This window comes from Anolis carolinensis, chromosome 4 (genome assembly GCF_035594765.1).
Source record: "Anolis carolinensis isolate JA03-04 chromosome 4, rAnoCar3.1.pri, whole genome shotgun sequence".
Taxonomy (NCBI): Eukaryota; Metazoa; Chordata; class Lepidosauria; order Squamata; family Dactyloidae; genus Anolis; species Anolis carolinensis.
This window is the reverse complement of record NC_085844.1, coordinates 203,420,830-203,443,724: the sequence shown is the minus strand read 5'-3', so window position 1 is coordinate 203,443,724 and position 22,895 is coordinate 203,420,830.

The following is a 22,895-nucleotide window of genomic DNA, read 5'->3' as shown; positions in this document are numbered from 1 at the left end:
GTTATGATTTTACAAATTAAGCACCCAAACATCATGTTATACAACAAATTTGACAGAAAAGGTAGTTCAGTATGCAGTAATGTTATGTTGTAATTACTGTATTTACTAATTTAGCACCAAAATATCATGATATATTGAAAACATTGACTACAAAAATGCCTTAGATAATCCAGAACCTTGGATAAGTGAGACTCTACCGTATATGCAAATACAGCTATTTACATTTTTAAAAGTAACCTGAATTCCAAAATAGTTTTAGTCCAAACATTTCAAATAAGAATTATCTGAAACTTGTCCTGTTGAACTCAGTGGTGTTTACTGTTCAGTTGATGAAATTTATTATTCCCTAAAACCTTACAGGATTGTAGTACATTATACAACATTTATGGCATTCCTGGTCCCATGTTTAACTTCATGCAAACTTTTTACTGAGTTTGGGATATTCATTTTCCAGTACTGGGAGCAGAGCATAGACAAATATGTGTTTTATTTTTTCCTAAATATAAATTATTTAAGTTCAAATTCATTCTATCTGAAATATTAAGACAATTTTAAAATATTGATAATTTTGCATAAAAGGTGACTTGAAATTAAATCCTCAGCAATTCCAAAGTAATTAAATTAAACAGGTGTAACTTTCCAGAGTTCAGACAGCCGCGTTGTATCAATCTCCTATATAGTCCTTGACAATTAGAAGCTCGTGTTTACCCTTCCCCCCCCCAAAAAAAAATCCCTTGGAAGCCTATTTTCACACCACAAAAATGGGTGAAGTACAAAAAAACTGAAACCTAAACTAACTAAACACTGAAAACTAAAGGCTTGGATGATGAATCGCTCACTGTGAGTTTCTTCCACACTCACTTTTTCTCCCAATTATTTCTATCCCAAATATGAAGAATTTAGTGTAATTTTAGCATGCAAAAATTAATCCCAATTAAATTATAATTTATGTACTGAAAACATGTATTCTGGCTTGTAGTATTATTGATTTTAAACTTAAGTTTGAAAATGGGTTCCTTCTGTATACTGTACAATGATAAAATGTGCAGGAGACAAGCAAAAAGCAGAAAAGTGCTTCATATAATTTGATAATACCATATTAACATTTTGAGGGTCTTGCTCAAAAGATATTTAATGTTTAATATTATCAATCCCAGTAGGAGATTATTTGGTAATCAATATTATCTCATCCACGAACTATAGCTTGGCATCTCCCATGCTCATGATAATCATATGTGAATGAAGCATATTAGCAGCAGTTGGCCTGGAGAATGTTTTGATTTGCCAGAAGTCCTCTTTCCTATTGAAGATATTTTTTCTTCCTCCTTTGTAAAAGAAAGGAAGTAAATAATATACATATTACTGATAACTCCAAAAACAGAAAGAGACTGGCAGATTTCTTTTTCTCATGTCTGGAAAATCTCATCCATTTTCATTTGATAGTCCATGTTTTTCAGTGGTCAACTGCTTAACCCCAGCTAGGAAAATATTCCAGTATCAGCATGTCAATCTATCTAAACTGGTGAAGTCTGAAATGCTGGGTCAAAGCTGAGCTAATCAGATATGTATTGATTTCTCAAAATCTACACGTCTAGGAAATACTATGGAATTTCAAAAAATCACCTGCTACCTCTGTTTTTGACACTGTTTTGAAAGCATCAATGACAAGTTTTTCATGTCCAAACAGCACCATGTACTATGTTTTCAATTGGGTCAAAATAGGAAAATAGATGAAAGGGTTCACTTCTACAGTTTGTAAAAAGCTCATATGTAAACAAATAGAAGCCATTACAGTATCTTACTCCATAGCCATTTGATCCTTGTCTTCATATTACATATTGGTATGGTGCGAAATAGCAATAGTTCAATGACAAAACTGAATTTATGTGCAATTATTAACAACCCCGAAGAAAGGTCTTTGTGAGGGTAGGGGGCAGACATTTCTGAACAGTTAACTTTGTTAAGTGTACAAGATAGACAAGTACTATTTTATCTTTCTTGTTCTCTCTGCTTCTTGCTTTTAAACATGATTTAAATAGTTTCTTGTATAATACAATTCCTAGAATGCTGTGCATTGAAAAAAAATCACATATTCAAACTCTGGCTCCTTTAGTTACAGCTGACTTAAGTCTTAAAGTCTAGAGAGCTTCTGCCCATAACGGGAGAGTAGATAATACCAGGACAGACTGTTATAGTCTGTATAGGACTCATGTTTATGTTCTTAAGGTGCAAAAGCAGTGTCACCTCGAACTTTTAAAGGCACAACAATATGAGAGAATAGAAATCTCCTCTATGAAATGCATAACATTTGTCTTGTGATTATTATTTCAGCTTTGGACAAAATGTATGTTATGTTCCATATTTAGGGCAAAAAAAGACATCCTCTGGCTGAAATTAGTTTTGTCTCATTTGTGGGCTTTCCATTTTTCATTTGCCATTTGTGAGATACATTTTTTTCCTGGCACTTCCAAAGCTGAAGAGAGCCAAGCCAGAAATTTGGCACCTGAGGACTAATTCTGGACCTCTTTTCTCTTCCAAACATTATCTCTGATGGATTCAAATAATGTTTTAGTTGCTGAGATCTCAATAAATTATACTGGTTTTGGCAAGCAACCTCCGTTTCAATGGTGGACAACCAGGTAAGTAAACAATGGGAAATACTTGCTTCTGTGTACATTATCAAATATTTTGAAAATACATATCTTGTATATCCTTGACTTTGAATCTTGCCATTCTATTCAAACAAATAAAAACACATGATGGCCAAGACCCTATTGGTGATATACAGTGTGGCATCCATCCCTGTGGGAATCTGTTTCTAGGCTTACCATGGAAATATGAAACTATGGATAACAGCCAACCCCACTGCAATGAACAACTTCCACCAGAAACATACCATAGAATCACACTGGAAGACCTAGAAAATGCCAGGTGCAGGCATTTTTCTAGTGTGCCTAGGTCCTTCAGTATAACTGTATGGTCAATGTCCAGTAGAAGCATACCACAGAATAACACTGGAGCAACTTAAAAATGCCCAGAGAATACATACTTTTTGGATTTAACCCCCCCCCCCCCCCACACACACACACACATTAACACTGGACACCTGGGAAAGGGACAATGCCTGAATATTAACACCTGGACTTCACCACTTTCTTAATCACTCACTGGCATTGAAAAAACCAGTAGAGCTCAGTCCCCATCTACACTGCTGTTTAATGCAGTGTAGGGGGCATATCCAAATGGCGCCTTAAGATCAGGATTATCCTGGAAAATCAGGATTAACCTGGAAAAAATCTGAAACCCCAGGTTTAATCCAAACTAGATAAACACCTCCAAAGATCCAGCCCTTTCAATAAGGTCCACATCTTTAGAGGTGTGGGGCCTGTGGAGACTGCTCCTGAGATTGCCATGTGCAATTCCCTGTGCATTTTCTGCTAAGTAGAAATGCTGGTAGTATTTTGCATTCTATGTGTGTTACTGATGTATCTCAGACAAAATTGCACATAAAATTGGGAAAATACATTCTTTTTTCCAGATTAAAGGATAAACAGGAATTGTTCGTTTGTTTTTCTATGTAAGTAGTAAGCTACCATTTCATTTTTTTAAGTTTTCAGAATATATAAATTGATTTCCCACAAAGAATAAAGTGCTGTCTAGCATTTCATTTTATCTGTCTTTTTTTTTTTTTTTTACGTCTAAAGTAAAATTGTCATCCGTCCTCCCCTCTCTGCTTCCAGGGCCCATTTTCATTCCCTCTTAGTCACTGGAAAATAATTCTGCCCAAATTTTCTCTCTTCCTGGAGTGATCCCGATATGGCAGTTTTGAGTCCGCACAAGTCACAGTCTCCAAATTCAAAACTAAAAACCTAGAATAAAATGAAGCAAAACATCAAAAACCAGTCTTTCTTTCTTTCCTTCCTTCCATTTTCCCCAATTTAGAGCATAGTAAAATACGTAGAAAATGTATCACTTCACCAGATCTACCCATAGCTACACTATCCATCAACTTAAAAACATTTATATTTGTCTCCATAATTATATAGCTTTGCAGGAAAATGAAGTGGTTTGAACTGTGAGATGAGTATATGTTTGTCATGTTTAAAATGCTACATCCAGATTAATTTTTTAGCAAGACTTTATTACAAAGAGTAGAGATTTGCAAGTGTGGCTTTTGTCACCATGAGAGACAAGTGACCTCTTCATTCTGGGCTAAAACAGCCCTGTTTTGCTGCTTTGGCCAGGCTTGGACAGGGACTGCCGAGTGTCATCAGTCGACACTCGGCAGGCCCTGTCCACATTCCTCCCAGAAGGTGTTTCCTCCACCACCATAGGGAGGAAAGTGTGTTTTGGGTAGCTCTGCCGGAACTACCGCACTTTCCTCCCCTTTTCCCTGTATGATGGGGAAAAGGGTGGTGGGGCAATGCGTGTTGCCATATGTTGCCACCCTTTCTCCCATCTGATAGGGACAACATACCTGTCCTGTCCCTACTGTATGATGGGGGAAAAGGGAGCTAGTGTGGGCCACCCCGATCTGCCCTGCACGCATTCCCTGTCACCAGCAACTGCTGACAAACTGGCATGGCTCAAAAGGGTCATGTGAAGAGGTTGTAAGATGACCTTTACCAAAAAGTGCTGGTGGCAATATGGTTGGAATATCTTTTTAGAAAGGTAACAACATATCAGAATTTCTTTCTCCGCAGCCATTTTTAGAAAGACAGTGACAACAATTTTCGTTCTTAAAAGAAATGCTTTTACATGTTTTATCTTTTTGGCTATATTTCTGGTTTTAATTTTCAGTTCAATGTTATTGCTAACAAGGCTAGTTGTCATGGGGATTCCATGGTTGGAATAGTGGGGGAGGGGAAAAATCTAATATTATACATTTTATTAATATTAATTAGAAATTGTCTTTGTGTCTGTTTCCTGTACTCAGGACTTCTTTATTTTATTGTTGAACTTCATTCCTCCTCTACACACATTTCTATAGAACAGAGCTGCCTGATTTTTCCCCTTTAGAATCTAAATGTCCCTACTTGGTGGGGATAGAAAAAATGTTCGCGGGAGAAATCCAGACAGGAAACAATCAGGGACAACTAACACCTCCCAAACAAGGATGCCTCCAGGGAGGAAGCAGCCAGGCTTTGAATCTGCAAGGCCATTAAATGCTAATCAAGCTGGCCAATTGCAACATTCACACTAGCCTCAAACAGACAAGAACTTTTTCTCCCACCCTGGACTTTCCACAGATATATAAACCCCACTTACCTAGCTTCCAACAGACCTCAAAACCTCTGAGGATGCCTGCCATAGTTGTGGGTTAAGGTGGGCCTGGCCCCTGGGGCAGGCCTGGTCTGGAGGTGAGCCTGGCCCTGGAGGGGGGCCTGGCCCTGGAGGGGGGCCTGGCCCCGGAGGTGGGCCTGGCCCCGGAGGCGGGCCTGGCCCTGGGCCAGGCCCCGAAGGTGGCCACAGGCCAAAGGCTAACACAGGCCCCGAAGGTGGCCACAGGCCCCGAAGGCAGGCCCATGCATGAAGGCAGGCCCATGGCCCACAGCCAAAGGCGGGTCCACAGCATGCGTGCGCTCGCACACCCTGCCTCCTCTTGCCTTTGGCCATGGGCTGTCGGCTGAAGGTGGGCCCAGGTCAAAGGCGAGTGGGTCCAGGCTGAAGGCGAGAGGATAAGGGAGTGCGCACGCACGCACCCGGGAACACCTCAACTGTGCCCCCTAGAGGATGGCACCACAGGCAAGTGCCAAATTTGCCTCACAGTTGAACCGCCCCTAGCTGGAGTGATGGAATACTCACATTTTTCCTGTCTTTGGAGTGACAGCAAGCATCCCATTGAGTTGGCCACTGTGATCTCCCCACACACACATGCACACATTTTGGAACTCTGCCATTCCTATGTAAGAGATTAAACGATTAAAAACAAATATACCCATTTTTAAAAAGACCAGTTTCAGGACTACTCCATTTGGTGATATTCGGCTACCAATGGACAGAATTCCAGGATGAGCCAAGACAACTGTAGGGACTGGACTATAATAATAATAATATAATAACTTTATTTTTATACCCCGCCCCATCTCCCCAGTGGGGACTCGGAGCGGCTTACATGGGGACAAAGCCCGAAACATACAACAATAAAACGATAAAACAATTATTCCAACAGTAAAACATCAATATCAATAAAACCATCATAGTAATCAACATACAGCATAAAGTATTAAAAACAGGAGACTAAAACAAGGATCTGGGCCAAAGTGCAGAATATATCAAAATGGGAGAGGTAGTTTCTCAGTCAAAATAGTACATAAGGTGCAAAATAGTAGTGGCAGAAAAACCTATAGTTGGATGGGCAGATAGTTCAACCTGGACTAGGGCTCATGCAGCAAAGTAACATAGAGCCAGGGGGTAAAACAAAGTGCAACTGATGGCAACGAATAGGGCCTGGATTATTCCATTTCAGGCCTGCTGAGTAGCTATAGGGAAGCTATGCTAGTGCAATGACATATCGAAGGGCCATGGAAGTGGGTAAAGTGCAAGGCAGGGACCTATCTGGTCAGGATAGAGTCTAGGGTTTGAGATTAATCACTTCCAAAGGCCTGCTGAAACCACCAGCTTTTCAGGTCCCTGCGGGATGATAGTGAGGGGGCTTGCCTTATCTCTTTTTTTTGGGGGGGGGGGTTTCCAAAGGTGGGGGACCAACACCAAGAAGGCCCTCTCCCTCATCCCCACCAACCACACTTGAGACGGTGGTGGTAGCGAGAGGAGAGCCTCCCCAGAAGATCTAAGAGTCCACAGAGGTTCATAGTGGGAGATGTGCAGGGCCCGAACTGTTTAGGGCTTTATAGGTCATAACCTGCACCATGAATTGGGCCCGGCAACTTATCATCAACCAGTGAAGCTGTTTTAATGGGGTGTTGTACATATCAAAGTGGTATCATCTGCATCTAAGGTTGTTCATGTTTCTTCCAGCAATTTTAACTCCAGTCTTGGATTCATCAAGCCTCTACGAACTGGTGTGAACTCTTAGATCTACTGGGGCGGTCCTTCTCTTGCCCCCACCACTGTCTCAAGTGCGGTTGATGGGGACAAGGGAGAGGGCCTTCTTGGTGGTGGTCCCCCACCTTTGGAAACCCCCCCCCCCAAGAGATAAGGCAAGCTCCATCACTATCCTCCTTCCGCAGGGACCTGAAAACCTGATGGTTTGAAAATGATTAGCCTCAGACCTTACTCTGGCCACTAGTTAGAACCCTGCTTTGCACTTTACCTACTTCCCTGACCCTACAAGACCTCCTATAACTGCTCAGCAGGCCTTGGAATTGAGTAGCCCATGGCCTATCCTGTCCACCTGTTTGCAGTTTACCCACTTCCTGGCCCTATGTTACTTCATTGCACTAGCCCTGGCCCAAACTCTCATAGTTGTCTTGGCTCACCCTGAAATTCTGACCATTGGTAGTTGAACTTCACTCAATGGAGTAGTGCTGGAACTGGCTTCTAATTTAAAATGTGTTTGATTGTTTTAATAGTAATATGTTTATGTTTTTTATTATGACTATTGTGTATGTTTCTTTGTTGGTAATTTTATGTTTTACCTACATTGGAAACAACCCTGAGTCCTTTTGGGGAGATAGAGCGGCATACAAATAAATTATTATTATTATTATTATTATTATTATTATTATTATTATTATTATTATTATTATTATTATTATTTTATTATGACACAGCAAACAAGAGAGATATGCTGGATTTCATATCACAAAAATCGCAAGTCGAACACTTCCCAAGTGTCTAGGACTGTGTGATGTATTTTCGGATGATGCGCGCAGATCCCAGCAGGGTGGCCTTTTGCAGTTGGCAGATCGTAATTTTGTCAATGTCTATTGTTTCCAAATGCCAGCTGAGATCTTTTGGCACGGCACCCAATGTGCCCATCACCATCGGGACCACCTGTACTGGTTTCTGCCATAGTCTTTGAAGTTCAGTCTTGAGGTCCTGATAGCGGCTGAGTTTTTCCTGTTGTTTTTCTTCAATGCGACTGTCACCTGGGATGGCGACATCAATGATCCAAACCTTTTTCTTTTCCACAACTGTGATGTCTGGTGTGTTGTGTTCCAGAACTTTGTAAGTCTGGATTCGGAAGTCCCATAGTATCTTTGCGTGCTCATTTTCCAATACTTTTGCAGGTTTGTGATCCCACCAGTTCTTTGCTGCTGGGAGATGGTACTTGAAGCATAAGTTCCAATGAATCATTTGGGCCACATAGTTGTGCCTCTGTTTGTAGTCTGTCTGTGCAATTTTCTTACAGCAGCTGAGGATATGATCAATGGTTTCGTCGGTTTCCTTGCACAGTCTGCATTTTGGGTCAACAGCTGATTTTTCGATCTTGGCCTTAATTGCATTTGTTCTGATGGCTTGCTCCTGGGTTGCAAGGATCAGGCTTTCTGTCTCCTTCTTCAGGGTCCCATTTCTGAGCCAGAGCCAGGTCTTCTCCTTATCAGCTTTTCCTTCAATTTTGTCAACTTTCCATGCAATGTTTTGTTGTGCCAGCTGTCAGCTCTAGTTTGTAGTGTGGCTTTCTTGTACTGGTTTTTTGTCTGCTGTGCTTTGAGGAGTTTCTGATTTTTGACTTCAATCAAAGCAGGTTCTTCACTTTGCTTTACATATTCTGCCAGGGCATGTTCTTCTTCTTTGACTGCTTGTTTGACTTGTATTATTATTATTATTATTATTATTATTATTATTATTATTATTATTATTATTATTATTATATTTGGAGGTAATAGGTATCTTCTGATAGGAGCAAGAGCAAAATAATCTGAATGCTTTCAAACAAAGGCTGAAACTTCTGTCAGGGGAACTTTGTGCTTTTCCTGCATGGCAGAGGGTTGGTCTAGATGGCCCATGTGGTCTCTTCCAACTCTACTATTCTATCATTCTAGGACATTGTTGCTTTTATGTGTATATTCTATTCATTTCCTGCAACAGCAACAACAATAACAATATATAATCCTTTTAGAAAAAATAATGCTTCTTTTTATGTTCTATCCTTCTGTCTGTATGTGTGCCAGAAATGAGTTCTCAAAATTCTCCATTCTGTCTGTAGACAGAGAAACATAGGTAGTGTTCATGGCAGGGAACAATTTCACCAGGGAAAACAAATTTTCCATCAGTTTCTCGCAGGTGGGTCTCTCCATTAATTGATGTCACAGCACAGCTTGTTTCTTCTTTCTTCCCCAAGGTTTGGTTGTGTTGCCCTCACCAGTGATAGCACTAGCATTTATTTTCTCAAAATGCTGTGAAAGTTTATTTTTAAATTTATTTTAAATGTGTTTTTAGTTCACTGTACCATAATGAAGTGGCCAAGGGTATCACAACAGTTTTATCTTACTATTATGCATCTCTTTATCATTCTGATGCATCCTGAGATCCAGGCATTTCTTGAACTTCAAGAGTTCAGAGTGAGGAATTATCCCATGGAGCCTATCCTTAGGTTATAATGGAATCAGTGGGTGCTGGAGAGACTACAGACTACTAGATAAAAGAGTGTACAATAAAAACAGAATTTTCACACAGTTTAGCACCACTCATAGCAAGGATAAGCGACTTTCATGTCCCATTCCATGAGTGTTTCATACCTATTTTCTTTTGAAGGGAAATCAAAAGCAGGTTCCTTTTTCACAGATGGAATGAGCAGAGGTGGTTCAACCACCAGGCCAACTAGGCAGTTGCCTGTAGCACTATCTTGTTGGGGGCGCCATTGAGGCAACTCCTGTCTCCTGCGACCCGTCTCCGCAAGGAAGAAGCCAAGGTTGCCACTTTGGGGAGCAGAGAAGCGGCGCCAGGAAGGCGTTCGGGACTTTGCAGAACAGAGAAGCTGCCGAACGCCTTCCTGGCGAGGCCTTCCTGGCATTCGGCTGTTTGGGGAGCAGAAAAGCTTCATTCTCACCAGGTGTGATGACTCATGGGCCATGTAGTCCCGTTCCTAGTGCTGTTGTGACGGATGAAGAGGAAAACTTGGGTTTTCCACCATTTCAGCCAGAAAGGGAACTTTCCCAGCCAGAATTGGAGCCTTTGCACCTGCAGGAGGTTTGTCTTCCAGAAATCTGCCAAACAAGCCCTGAGTCAAAATCTCCCCCATTTTCTCGCCGTAATTATTATCAGCAACAAAAAGGAGTTCAGCAGGCTAATCGCAGAAGCCTGAGAATCGCAGCAAAGCATTCAGATGATTAAGCCTGCTTCCATGAGAAATTTTAGGGAGTCATACATCTGGGCACAGAGATTGACTTTCGGTTCTGATTCCCCAGAGAAGTGTTCCTTGGTGGGAAAACGAGAACCTATTTAGGTTCCTTGCCCTTTAGGAATCTTGCGGAGTCAATTCGTCAGCTACTGGAGTAGTGTGTGTGGACAGCGCTACTCCCGCTTCCAAGCCTCGTTCCTGTTTCCAAGCCTCGTTCCTGTTTCCAAGCCTCCGCTCCCAGCCTTGTTTACTCCCCGGATCTTGCCTTGCTTCCCGGACCTTGCCAAGTAATTACCACGGATCTTGTTCTTGCTCCTCGTTTCTTGTTGCCTTGTTTCAAGCCTTGTGTTCCAAGAATCAAGTTACTTCCTAGCCTTGCTCAAGTTTCATGGACTAAAGGACCTTGTCATCTCCCCTCACTTTGCTTGGCAAAGTGAGTGTTTCGGTTATTGGATTACAACTTTGGACCTTAATATTTCATATTGGACATTGTTTCTTTGGACTAATTTTGACCTTCCCTGAAAGGTCTACTTCTGAACTATTTCCTACACTTGCTTTTATTAACTTTATATATTCCCTTAATAAAGATATTAGATAGATTCTGGCCTCTGTGTATGGTTATTGGTGCTCTGCAGCCTGGGTCGTGACAGTTTGACTCCGCCACCCTAAGCACCAATTAACCTAGGCCAGAATGTCTACCGGAGGCGGACCGGGGGCCCAGCCACTCAGCTACACCATCGACAAGGACGAAGTGGACCGTATCCGTGATAAGCTCAACGCGCAGGATGGTGAAATAAGGGGTTTGAAGGAGCGCGGAATCCATCTCCCGGCCATGGCGTTGCCAACCAAGTTTTCTGGAGAAGCTTCTAAGGTTCATGTTTTCCGTCGCCAATGCCAGGCTTATCTAGAGGCCCGTGCTGCCGAGTTTCCCCAAGAAGACATCAAGGTGGCGTGGATTTACAGTCTCCTAGACGGGCCAGCGGCCAACTGGGTGACGGCACTGTTCGACCAAGTTTCGCCACATCTAAGATCAGCGCAACACTTCTTGGACCACCTTAAGGCGACCTGGGGGATCGAGGACAATTTGGAGGCAGCCGGCCACAAACTCCAGCGCCTCTCCCAAGGGGACAGACCCTTGTCCCAGTACATAGCCGAGTTCCGAGTGCTGGCCCATAACACCGGATGGAACGATGTAGCCCTCAGAGGACAATTTCGGGAGGGTCTCAACATCGAGATGCTGGAGGAAATCTCCAAGGTGGATCCTCCACACTCTCTTGAAGCACTCATTGATCAATGTTTACGAGCTGAAGTCATGCTTGCCAACAGAAGGCAATGGATCCGAGGCCAGAGCGGTAGGACCGGAGCGAAACCTCCCGCTCCCACCGGCGTCCAGCCGCGTCCAGTGTGGAGACCCCCGCCACCAGCCCCATACCCCAGAGGAAGCGAGGAGGTGCCGATGCAGTTGGGCAATGTGCGTCCCAGATTAGATGCCGCCGAGAAGGCCCGCCGCCAACGCCTAAATCTCTGTTGGTACTGCGGAAACGGGGGCCACTTTGCCAGAGAGTGTCCAGCCAAAGGGAAGCCCGCCGCTCGTCTGGCGGCGGCGTCCTCCACGGAGACGAAGACGTCTGAGGTGGCTGGCGCACAGCCGGCGGGGGAAGCCAGCGACCGGGCGTAGAGAGGCTCGCCAACCCGGTCAAAAACCCCACTCAAGAGCCGCCAACCGGGGTCCTATTTCTCCTAGTGGTCACCTTGTGGTCAGTGAAAAAAGGACCCGTCATGGTCCATGCCATGATAGACTCAGGAGCCACAAACAATTTCATTGATAGAGAGTATGCCGACTCTCTGGGATTACAATATCATGACTTCAAGAACGCCCGTGTGGTGCAAGCCATCGATGGCCGCCCCCTCAAGACAGGTCCAGTAAGCCAGTGGTCGGAACCCACCAGAATGTGGATAAGGGAACACATGGAAGAGATTTCCTTCTTTGTTACTGAGGTTCCCCACTTCCCTGTGATTTTGGGTATTCCATGGCTGACACTCCACGACCCAAGCATCTCCTGGTCCAACAGAGAACTGCAGTTTGCTTCAAAATATTGCCAAAACCATTGCCTTGTAGCCAAGGTCTGTCATGCCACAGACGCTGAACCCATCATCACCTTGCCCAAGAAGTACTCAGAATATTGGGATGTATTCAATGAAAAGGAAGCCGAGAGACTACCCCCACATAGACCTTATGACTGTGCCATTGACTTGGTGGAGGGGGCCCTGATCCCGCGAGGACACCTCTACTCCCTGACTGAACCAGAGCAAGAAGCTCTCAGGGAGTTCTTAGAGACAAACCTCCGCAAGGGGTTTATCAGACCCTCTCAATCCCCAGCCGCTTCCCCAGTGATGTTTGTAAAAAAGAAGTCAGGGGACCTACGCTTGGTGGTGGACTATAGAGCATTGAACAATATCACTAAGCGAAACCGGTATCCCCTGCCTTTGATCTCGGACCTCTTAGACCGGCTTCGAGGGGCTAAGGTTTACACCAAACTGGATCTTCGAGGAGCTTATAATCTAGTTCGCATCAGGGAAGGGGACGAGTGGAAGAGTGCCTTCCAGACTAAATTCGGTTTATTCGAAACCCTGGTCATGAATTTCGGTTTATGTGGAGCTCCCGCAACGTTTCAACATTTTGTCAACGATATCTTTCAGGATTATCTAGACCGGTTCTTGATTATCTACCTGGACGATTTTTTGGTGTTTTCTAGATCACAATCAGAACATGAGAACCACGTTAGAATGGTGTTACAACGATTGCGAGATCATGGACTTTATGCCAAGCTGGAAAAATGCGCTTTTGATCTACAAGAGGTAGATTTCCTGGGATATCGTGTCTCGCCACTAGGGCTCACCATGGACCCGGCAAAGGTTGCAGCAGTATTGGAATGGCGGGCGCCAACCAACAAGAAAGAGGTGCAACGCTTCTTGGGGTTCGCGAACTACTACCGCAAGTTCATTCCAGACTTTGCCCGCTGGTCTGATCCAATCACCAGCTGCATCCGAGGGAAACAGCCTTTCCGCTGGACAGAGCAAGCTGAGAAAGGATTCCAACAACTAAAAAAATTATTCACGTCACAGCCAATCCTTCAGCACCCAGATCCTGAAACCCCTTTTTGTCGTACAGGCAGACGCCTCCGATGTGGCAATTGGAGCGGTACTCTTGCAACCAGTGGGAGAACATCTTCACCCTTGTGCCTTTTACTCTCGTCAACTGACCGCCCCAGAGAGAAACTACACTATTTGGGAAAAGGAACTTTTGGCCATAAAGGCAGCCTTTGAAACTTGGAGACATTGGTTAGAAGGGGCCAAATTTCCCATTGAGGTCCACACTGATCATCGGAATCTAGAACATCTAAGAACTGCCCGCAAGCTAAATCAGAGACAACAACGCTGGGCTTTATTCTTTGAGCGTTTTGACTTCCAAATTCATTATGTAACCCCAGCCCAGACCAAGCAGGCAGATGCTCTGTCACGAAAACCGGAATATGCTGCAGGGCGCAAAGAGACCTTTGAGTCCCAATTGCTGCAGCCTGAGAACTTTGCCACGCTCACAGTGGGAAACACCAAATCCACTCCAATTGAATCTATTCCCTCTACTCCAGGGCCCCTTTGTGCTCAGGAAATCAGGGCCAGTCAACAAGCAGATGCCTGGGCTCAGGACCAACTTCGCCAAGGACTACATTTTCCCTTCTCGCTTAAGGATGGTTTACTTTGCTATAGAAATCATGTCTACATCCCCCCGGGGCCGGGCAGGGAAAAGGCACTTCGTCTGTGTCACGACTGCAAGCCAGCAGGGCATTTCGGACTATTTAAACCATGCATTTGATCCTAAGAGATTTCTGGTGGCCCAAGATCCGCAAGGATGTGGAAAAATATGTCAATTCCTGCCCAGTATGCCAGCGCTCCAAGACAAGACGGGAGAAGCCCTCAGGGCTTCTGCATCCCCTTCCTACTCCATCTCGCCCATGGGAAATAATCTCGGCGGATTTTATCACCGACCTACCACCTTCCTGTGGATTCACCACGATCCTAGTGGTGGTGGACCTTTTTACCAAGCTCGCCCATTTCATTCCCTGCGATGGCCTTCCCACGGCCAAAGAGACTGCAGATTTATTCCTTCAGCATGTTTTCAGATTGCATGGTTTGCCCAAAAGTTTGGTCACAGACCGTGGGTCTCAATTCACCTCTCGTTTCTGGAAAGCACTACAAAAACTATTGGGCATAGACTCTCGTTTATCTTCGGCTCACCATCCCCAAACGGATGGGCAAACTGAGCGCACCAATGCCACTCTGGAACAATACCTTCGCTGTTATGTAAACTACCAGCAGGACAATTGGGCTTCCCTATTACCGCTGTCGGAGTTTGCCTATAACAATGGTGTCCAGGCTTCAACTAAAGAAACCCCGTTCTTTGCAAACTACGGCTTCCATCCACGTTTCTTTCCTTCTATTGTTGAAACCTCAGAAGTTCCCGCAGCAGAAGACTGGCTGCAGGAACTCACAGCGGTGCAACAACTTTTGCTCCAGCAACTAGACCAAGCCAAGGAGGACTATAAACGCCACGCTGACAAACATCGCCAGCCGGGCCCCGAAATCAAGGTAGGAGACCGGGTTCTTCTGTCCACTCGCTTTTTGCCCTCCCATCGCCCTTGCCGGAAGTTAGATGCCCGCTTCATTGGTCCCTATCCGGTGGTGGCGCAACTTAACCCCGTGACTTTCAAACTCCAACTCCCGCGCTCTATGCGCATTCATCCAGTGTTCCATCGCTCCCTGCTCCTTCCGGCGGATGGTGTGCACCCTGATGCAGACCGGCCGGCCCCCCCTCCTGTTTTGGTGGATGGGGAGGAGGAGTTCGAGGTTCAGGACATTTTGGATTCTCGCTTTCACCGCCGCCGCCTGCAATATCTCATTGACTGGGTGGGTTTTGGCCCCGAGGAACGCTCATGGGAAGACGCTTCCACAGTCCATGCCCCCGATTTAACCCGCCGCTTCCATCAGACCTACCCCACCAAGCCGCGGCCTCGCGCCTCAGGGAGAGAGCCCTATTTTGAGAGGGGGCTTGAGGAGGGGGATAGTGTGATGACTCATGGGCCATGTAGTCCCGTTCCTAGTGCTGTTGTGACGGATGAAGAGGAAAACTTGGGTTTTCCACCATTTCAGCCAGAAAGGGAACTTTCCCAGCCAGAATTGGAGCCTTTGCACCTGCAGGAGGTTTGTCTTCCAGAAATCTGCCAAACAAGCCCTGAGTCAAAATCTCCCCCATTTTCTCGCCGTAATTATTATCAGCAACAAAAAGGAGTTCAGCAGGCTAATCGCAGAAGCCTGAGAATCACAGCAAAGCATTCAGATGATTAAGCCTGCTTCCATGAGAAATTTTAGGGAGTCATACATCTGGGCACAGAGATTGACTTTCGGTTCTGATTCCCCAGAGAAGTGTTCCTTGGTGGGAAAACGAGAACCTATTTAGGTTCCTTGCCCTTTAGGAATCTTGCGGAGTCAATTCGTCAGCTACTGGAGTAGTGTGTGTGGACAGCGCTACTCCCGCTTCCAAGCCTCGTTCCTGTTTCCAAGCCTCGTTCCTGTTTCCAAGCCTCCGCTCCCAGCCTTGTTTACTCCCCGGATCTTGCCTTGCTTCCCGGACCTTGCCAAGTAATTACCACGGATCTTGTTCTTGCTCCTCGTTTCTTGTTGCCTTGTTTCAAGCCTTGTGTTCCAAGAATCAAGTTACTTCCTAGCCTTGCTCAAGTTTCATGGACTAAAGGACCTTGTCATCTCCCCTCACTTTGCTTGGCAAAGTGAGTGTTTCGGTTATTGGATTACAACTTTGGACCTTAATATTTCATATTGGACATTGTTTCTTTGGACTAATTTTGACCTTCCCTGAAAGGTCTACTTCTGAACTATTTCCTACACTTGCTTTTATTAACTTTATATATTCCCTTAATAAAGATATTAGATAGATTCTGGCCTCTGTGTATGGTTATTGGTGCTCTGCAGCCTGGGTCGTGACACCAGGAAGGAGTTCAGGGCTTTGGGGAGCAGAGAAGCAACGCTTCTCTGCTCCCCAAACGACCGAACGCCTTCCTGGTGAGGCTTTTCTGGTGAGGCCTCACCAGGAAGGCCTCACCAGGAAGGTTTTCGGGTGTCCCAGTGCCCACGCCAGGCCCGCCTTTGGGGCCTTCAGAGATTGTGAGGTAAGTGGGGTTTTGTCAGACCTCTGTCAGCTGGGCACCAAGAACCATACACGGAGGCCAGTCTCTATCTAATATCTTTATTAAGGAAATATATAAAAGCAATAAAAACAAGTGAAGAATATAGTTCAGAAGCAGACCTTTCAAATGAGGTCAAATATAGTCCAAAAACGTATAGTCCAATAAATGATATTAGAGTTCAAAGTTCTTTATCCAATATCGAAACACACACTATTGCCAAGCAATAGCGTGGGGAAAGTCAGAGTCTTAAGAGTTCAAGGTAGCTTGACAACAAGGCTGGAACAAGGCTGGATATAACTTGGTTCTTTAACAAGGTCCGTGACTAGGTACAAGGTAACCCGTGGATCCTGGAACAAGGTCCGTGGTTGAAAGCAAAGCGATGCATAAACTTGAATACTTGATCTGGGAGGCAAGGAACTGGGGTTACGAAGTCCACACACGATCTCACTCCTGAAGCTGATCTGTTGACTCCGCAAAGAATCTCCCGCGCCAAACACCTATATTGGGTCTCGTTTTCCCGCCAACAATCTCTTTCCCTAGAGAACGAGAAGCGAAGCCCAACTCTGTCCAGATACATGACTCCTTAGAATTTCCCAAGGGAAGCAGGCCTAATCAGCCTGTTGTTTGGCAGCGATCCGTAAACTCCTCCAATTTGCTTCTCTGACTCCTCTGTCTCTAGAGTAAGATTCCCTCCTGGGAAACGGAGGGGAGGAATGCCCAAGGCCTGTTTTACTGAATTCTTGAGGACAAACATCAACATCCGGCAGGTGAAAGGACTCCGGCTCTTGTTGAACCGGCGAAAACCCCATGTTTTCATCTTCATCTGCCACGATAGTACTAGGAACAGGACTACAAGGCCCATGAGGCATCACAGGTTTATATATCTGTAGAAGGTCCAGGGTGGGAAAAAGAACTCTAATTAATCACCTTGATTAGCATTTAATGGCCCTGTGGCTTCAAGGCGTGGCTTCTTCTTGCCTGGGAGAATCTTTTTTTGGGAGGTGTTAGCTGTCCCTGATTGTTTACTATCTGGATTTCTCCTGTTTTCAGAGTGTTGTTCTTTATTTATTGTCCTGATTTTAGAGGGTTTTTTTAATACCAGGGACTATCTGGGTTATCTAAGTCCACACTGCCCTATATCCTTGCTCAATGTTTGGTGCTAAATTCACAAATATAGTAAGTCCTACATAACATTACCATGTATTGAACTGCTTTTTCTGTTGAATTGTTGTAAAACATGATGTTTTGGTGCTTAATTTGTAAAATCTTAATATAATTTGATGTTTAACAGGCTTTTCCTTAATCCCTACTTATTATCCAACATTTTCGCTTATCCAACGCTTTTATTTTTCAGTGATTGGTTTGGGGGGGGGGGGGAGTGCCAAAATTCTTTTTGCCTACACTTTAAAAATACCTAGGGCCGGCTCTGGGAATGAGAATAGTCAGAAAAACATTTCAGCTCATTGATATTGCAATCTTTATTTTGATATGTTTATGAATATAATCAGAGCAGCCCCCTCCTTGATGTCTTTCAGAAAAGGAGTTAAGACTTTCCTATTCAACAAAGCTTTTAATTGATTTTACTGAGACCTTCCTTCTATGGTTATTTGGGAATTTTAAATGTATTTTATAGATTCCAATTTATCACCCTTTGTAGTTTATGGAGCCTCCGGTGGCTTAGTGTGTTAAAGCGCTGAGCTGCTGGACTTGCAGACCGAAAGGTCCCAGGTTCAAACCTGGGGAGCGGAGTGTGCGTCTGCTGTTAGCTCCATCTTCTGCCAACCTAGCAGTTTGAAAACATACAAATGTGAGTAGATTAATAGGTACCGCTCCGGCGGGAAGGTAACGGCGTTCCATGCAGTCATGCTGGCCACATGACCTTGGAGGTGTCTACGGACAACGTCATCTTTTCAGCTTAGAAAAGGAGATGAGCACCAACCCCCAGAATCGGACACGACTGGACTTAACGTCAGGGGAAACCTTTTCCTTTACCTTTACCTTTACCTTGTAGTTTATATTACTTTTTATGGCTTTTACTACTTTTATGTCTTATTTCACCATGCAAAGGATTGTTATCTTTGTTATCGTGGTGCTGGGGCTTGCGCTCCTTGATGATGCCATGAGCTATACCATGCAGGGCCACCCAAGATAGGAAGGTCATGGCAGAGAGGTCAGACTAAATACGATCCCTGGGGAAGGTCATGGCACCCACCCCAGTATTCTTGCCTTCAAAACTAAATGGATCAGTACAACCAGAGAATTGTCGGTATACCATCGAAAGATAGGACTCCCAGGTCGGAAGATGGTCAAAATGCTACTGGGGAGGAGCAGAGGACTAGCTCTACTAGCCCCAGATGTGATGACGCAGTTAGCTCAAAGCTGAAAGGAAGGCTAATGGCTGACAGTGCTGGAGGTGAATGACAAAACGGATATTCTAAAGATCAACACACTATAGGAACCTGGAATGTAAGGTCTATGAGCCAGGGCAAACTGGACATGGCTATTGGTGAAATGTCAAGATTAAAGATAGACATTCTGGGAGTCAGTGAACTGAAATGGACTGGAATGGGCCACTTCATAACAGATGGCCACCAGATCTACTACTGTGGACAAGAGGAACACAGAAGAAATGGAGTAGCCTTCATAATTAATAATAAAGTTGCTAAAGCAGTGCTTGGATACAACCCAAAAAATGATAGAATGATCTCAATTCGAGTTCAAGGCAAGCCGTTTAACATCACAGTGATTCAAATATATGCCCCAACCACAGCTGCTGAAGAAGCAGAATTAGATCAGTTCTATGAAGATCTGCAGCACCTACTAGATAATACACAAAAAGAGACTTTTTTTTTCATTAAAGGAGACTGGAATGCTAAGGTGGGCAGTCAAATGACAACTGGGATCACAGGCAAGCATGGTTTGGGACAACAAAATGAAGCAGGATGTAGGCTGATAGAATTTTGCCAGGAAAACTCACTGTGCATAACAAACACTCTCTTCCAACAACCTAAAAGATGGCTTTATACATGGACTTCACCAGATCGTCAACATTGAAATCAAATTGACTACATCCTTTGGAGCCAAAGGTGGTGGACATTCATCCAGTTGGTGAAAACAAGACTTGGAGCTGATTGTAGTTCAGATCATGAACTTCTTATTTGTGATGCCTCATGGGCCATGTAGTCCTGTTCCTAGTGCCATCGAGGCAGATGAATACGAAAACATGGGGTTTTCGCCGGTTCAACAAGAGCTGGAGTCTTTTCACCTGCCGGATGTTGATGTTTGTACCCAAGAATTCAGTAAAACAGACCTTGGACATTCCTCGCCTCCGTTCTCTAGGAGAGAATCCTATTGTGCTGACAGAGGAGTCAGGGAACAGAATCGCAGGAGTTTACGGATTGCTGCCAAACAACAGGCTGATTAGACCTGCTTCCCTTGGGAAATTCTAAGGAGTCTTGCATCTGGACAAAGTTGGGTTTCGCTTCCCGTTCTCTAGGGAAAGAGATTGTTGGTGGGAAAACGAGACCCAATATAGGTGCCTGACGCGGGAGAATCTTTGCGGAGTCAACAGAGCAGCTTCAGGAGTAAGATCGTGTGTGGACTTCGTAACCCCAGTTCCTTGCTTCCCGGATTAAGTATTCAAGACTTGCCTCGCCTTGCTTTTAACCATGGACCTTGTTCTAAGAATCACTGTTTGCCTTGTATCCAGCCTTGTATCCAGCCTTGTTTCCAGCCTTGTTGTCAAGCTACCTAGGACTACTGAGACTCAGACATTTCCCCACACTATTGCTTGGCAATAGTGTGTGTTTCGGTATTGGATAAAAACTTTGAACTCTAATATCATTTATTGGACAATACATTTTTGAACTATATTTGACCTCATTTGAAAGGTCTGCTTCTGAACTATATTCTTCACTTGTTTTTATTGCTTTTATACATTTCCTTAATAAAGATATTAGATAGAGATTGGCCTCCGTGTTTGGTTCTTGGTGCCCTGCTGCCAGGGGTCTGACATTATTGCACAATTTAGAATCAGACTAAAGAGAATGGGGAAAATACACAGACCAATTAGATATGATCTCACAAATATTCCTAGTGAACCCAGAAGAACTATGGACAGAAGTGCACAACATTGTTCAGGAGGTGGCAACAAAGTACGTCCCAAAGAAAAAGAAAACCAAGAAGGCAAGATGGTTGTCTGCTAAAACACTGGAAGTAGTCCAGAAAGAAGGAAGGTGAAAGGAAATAGTGACAGGGGGAGATATGCCCAACTAAATGTACAATTCCAGAGGTTAGCCAGAAGAGACAAGGAACTATTTTTAAACAAGCAATGCATGGAAGTGGAAGAAGACAATAGAATAGGAAGGACAAAAGACCTCTTCCAGAAAATCAGAAACATTGGAGGCAAATTTCAGGCAAAAAAATGGGCATGATCAAAAACAAAGATGGCAAGGACCTAGCAGAAGCTGAAGAGATGAAGAAAAGGTGATGCGAATATACAGAAGATCTGTATAGGAAGGATAATAATATAGAGGATAGCTTTGATGATGTGGTGAGTGAATTAAAACCAGACATCATGAGAAGTGAGATTGAATGGGCCTTAAGAAACATTGCTAATAACAAGGCAGCAGGAGACGACGGGATCCCAGTTGAGTTGTTTAAAATCTTGAAAGATGATGCTGTAAAGGTGATGCATGCCATATGCCAGCAAATATGGAAAACACAAGAATGGCCATCAGATTGGGAAAAAAATCAATGTATATCCCCAACCAAAAAAGGGAAACGCTAAAGAATGCTCAAACTTATTTCCCATGCCAGTAAGGTAATGCTCAAGATCCTGCAAGGTAGACTCCAGCAAAACATGTAGCAAGAGTTGCCAGATGTCCAAGCTGGGTTTAGAAAAGGCAGAGTAACAAGAGACCAAATTGCCAATATCCACTGGATAATGGAGGAAGCTAGGGAGTTTCAGAAAAACATCTATTTCTGCTTTATTGACTATTTTAAAGCCTTTGACTGTGTGGATCATAATAAACTGTGGCATGTTCTTGGTGGTATGGGGATACTAAGTCACCTTGTCTGTCTCCTGAGAAATCTGTATAAAGACCAAATAGCCACAGTAAGAACATACCTGGGAACAACAGAACTGGTTCAAGATTGGGAAAGGCTTACGGCAGGGCTGCATACTTTCATCCTACCTATTCAACTTGTATGCAGAACACATCATGTGATGTGCGGGGCTTGATGAATCCAAAGCTGGAGTTAAAATTGCTGGAAGAAACATTAACAACCTTAGGTATGCAGATGATACCACTCTGATGGCTGAAAGTGAGGAGGAGCTGAAGAGTCTTATCACCAAGGTGAAAGAAGAAAGTGCAAAAGCTGGGCTGCAGTTAAACATCAAGAAAACCAAGATTATGGCAACCAGACTGATTGATAACTGGCAAATAGAGGGAGAAAACGTGGAGGCAGTGACAGACTTTATATTTTTAGGCACGAAGATCACTGCAGATGCAGACTGCAGCCAGGAAATCAGAAGACGTTTACATCTTGGGAGGAGAGCAATGGCCAACCTTGATAAAATACTGAAAAGCAGAGACATCACACTGGCAATGAAGGTCCACATAGTTAAAGCAATGGTATTCTCCATAGTGACCTATGAATGTGAGAGCTGGACCATAAGGAAGGCCGAGTGAAGGAAGATAGATACTTTTGAACTGTGGTGTTGGAGGAAAATTCTGAGAGTGCCTTGGACCGCAAGAAGATCCAACCAGCCCATCATCCAGGAAATAATGCCCGGCTGCTCACTGGAGGGAAGGATATTAGAGGCAAAGATGAAGTATTTTGGCCACATCATGAGAAGACAGGAAAGCTTGGAAAAGATCATGATGCTGGGGAAAATGGAAGGAAAAAGGAAGCGAGGCCAACCAAGGGCAAGATGGATGGATGGTATCCTTGAAGTGACTGGCTTGACATTGAAGGAACTGGGGGCGGCAATAGACAACAAGGAGCTCTGGAGTGGACCATGAGGTCATGAAGAGTCAGAAACAACTGAGTGATTGAAGAAGAAGAAGAAAAAGAAGAAGAAGAAGAAGAAGAAGAAGAAGAAGAAGAAGAAGAGGAGGAGGAGGAAGAGGAAGAAGAAGTCTTATTTTGAGGATGGTTTATGTTAGGATGATATTTTAATGATCTTGCCTTGGGTCCAACTGAAGAAAGGCAGGGTAAAAATGCCCACAATATATAAATAAAATAATTATTGCACGCAGTCGGTAGCATGAGATTGAAATGCACCAGACATGAATGGAAGTGCTTACCATCACACAAGAGTATTCTACACCCACTGAAAAACCAGTCTTCAATTCATGTCAAGTGAGAGTTTAAAAACAAATCTA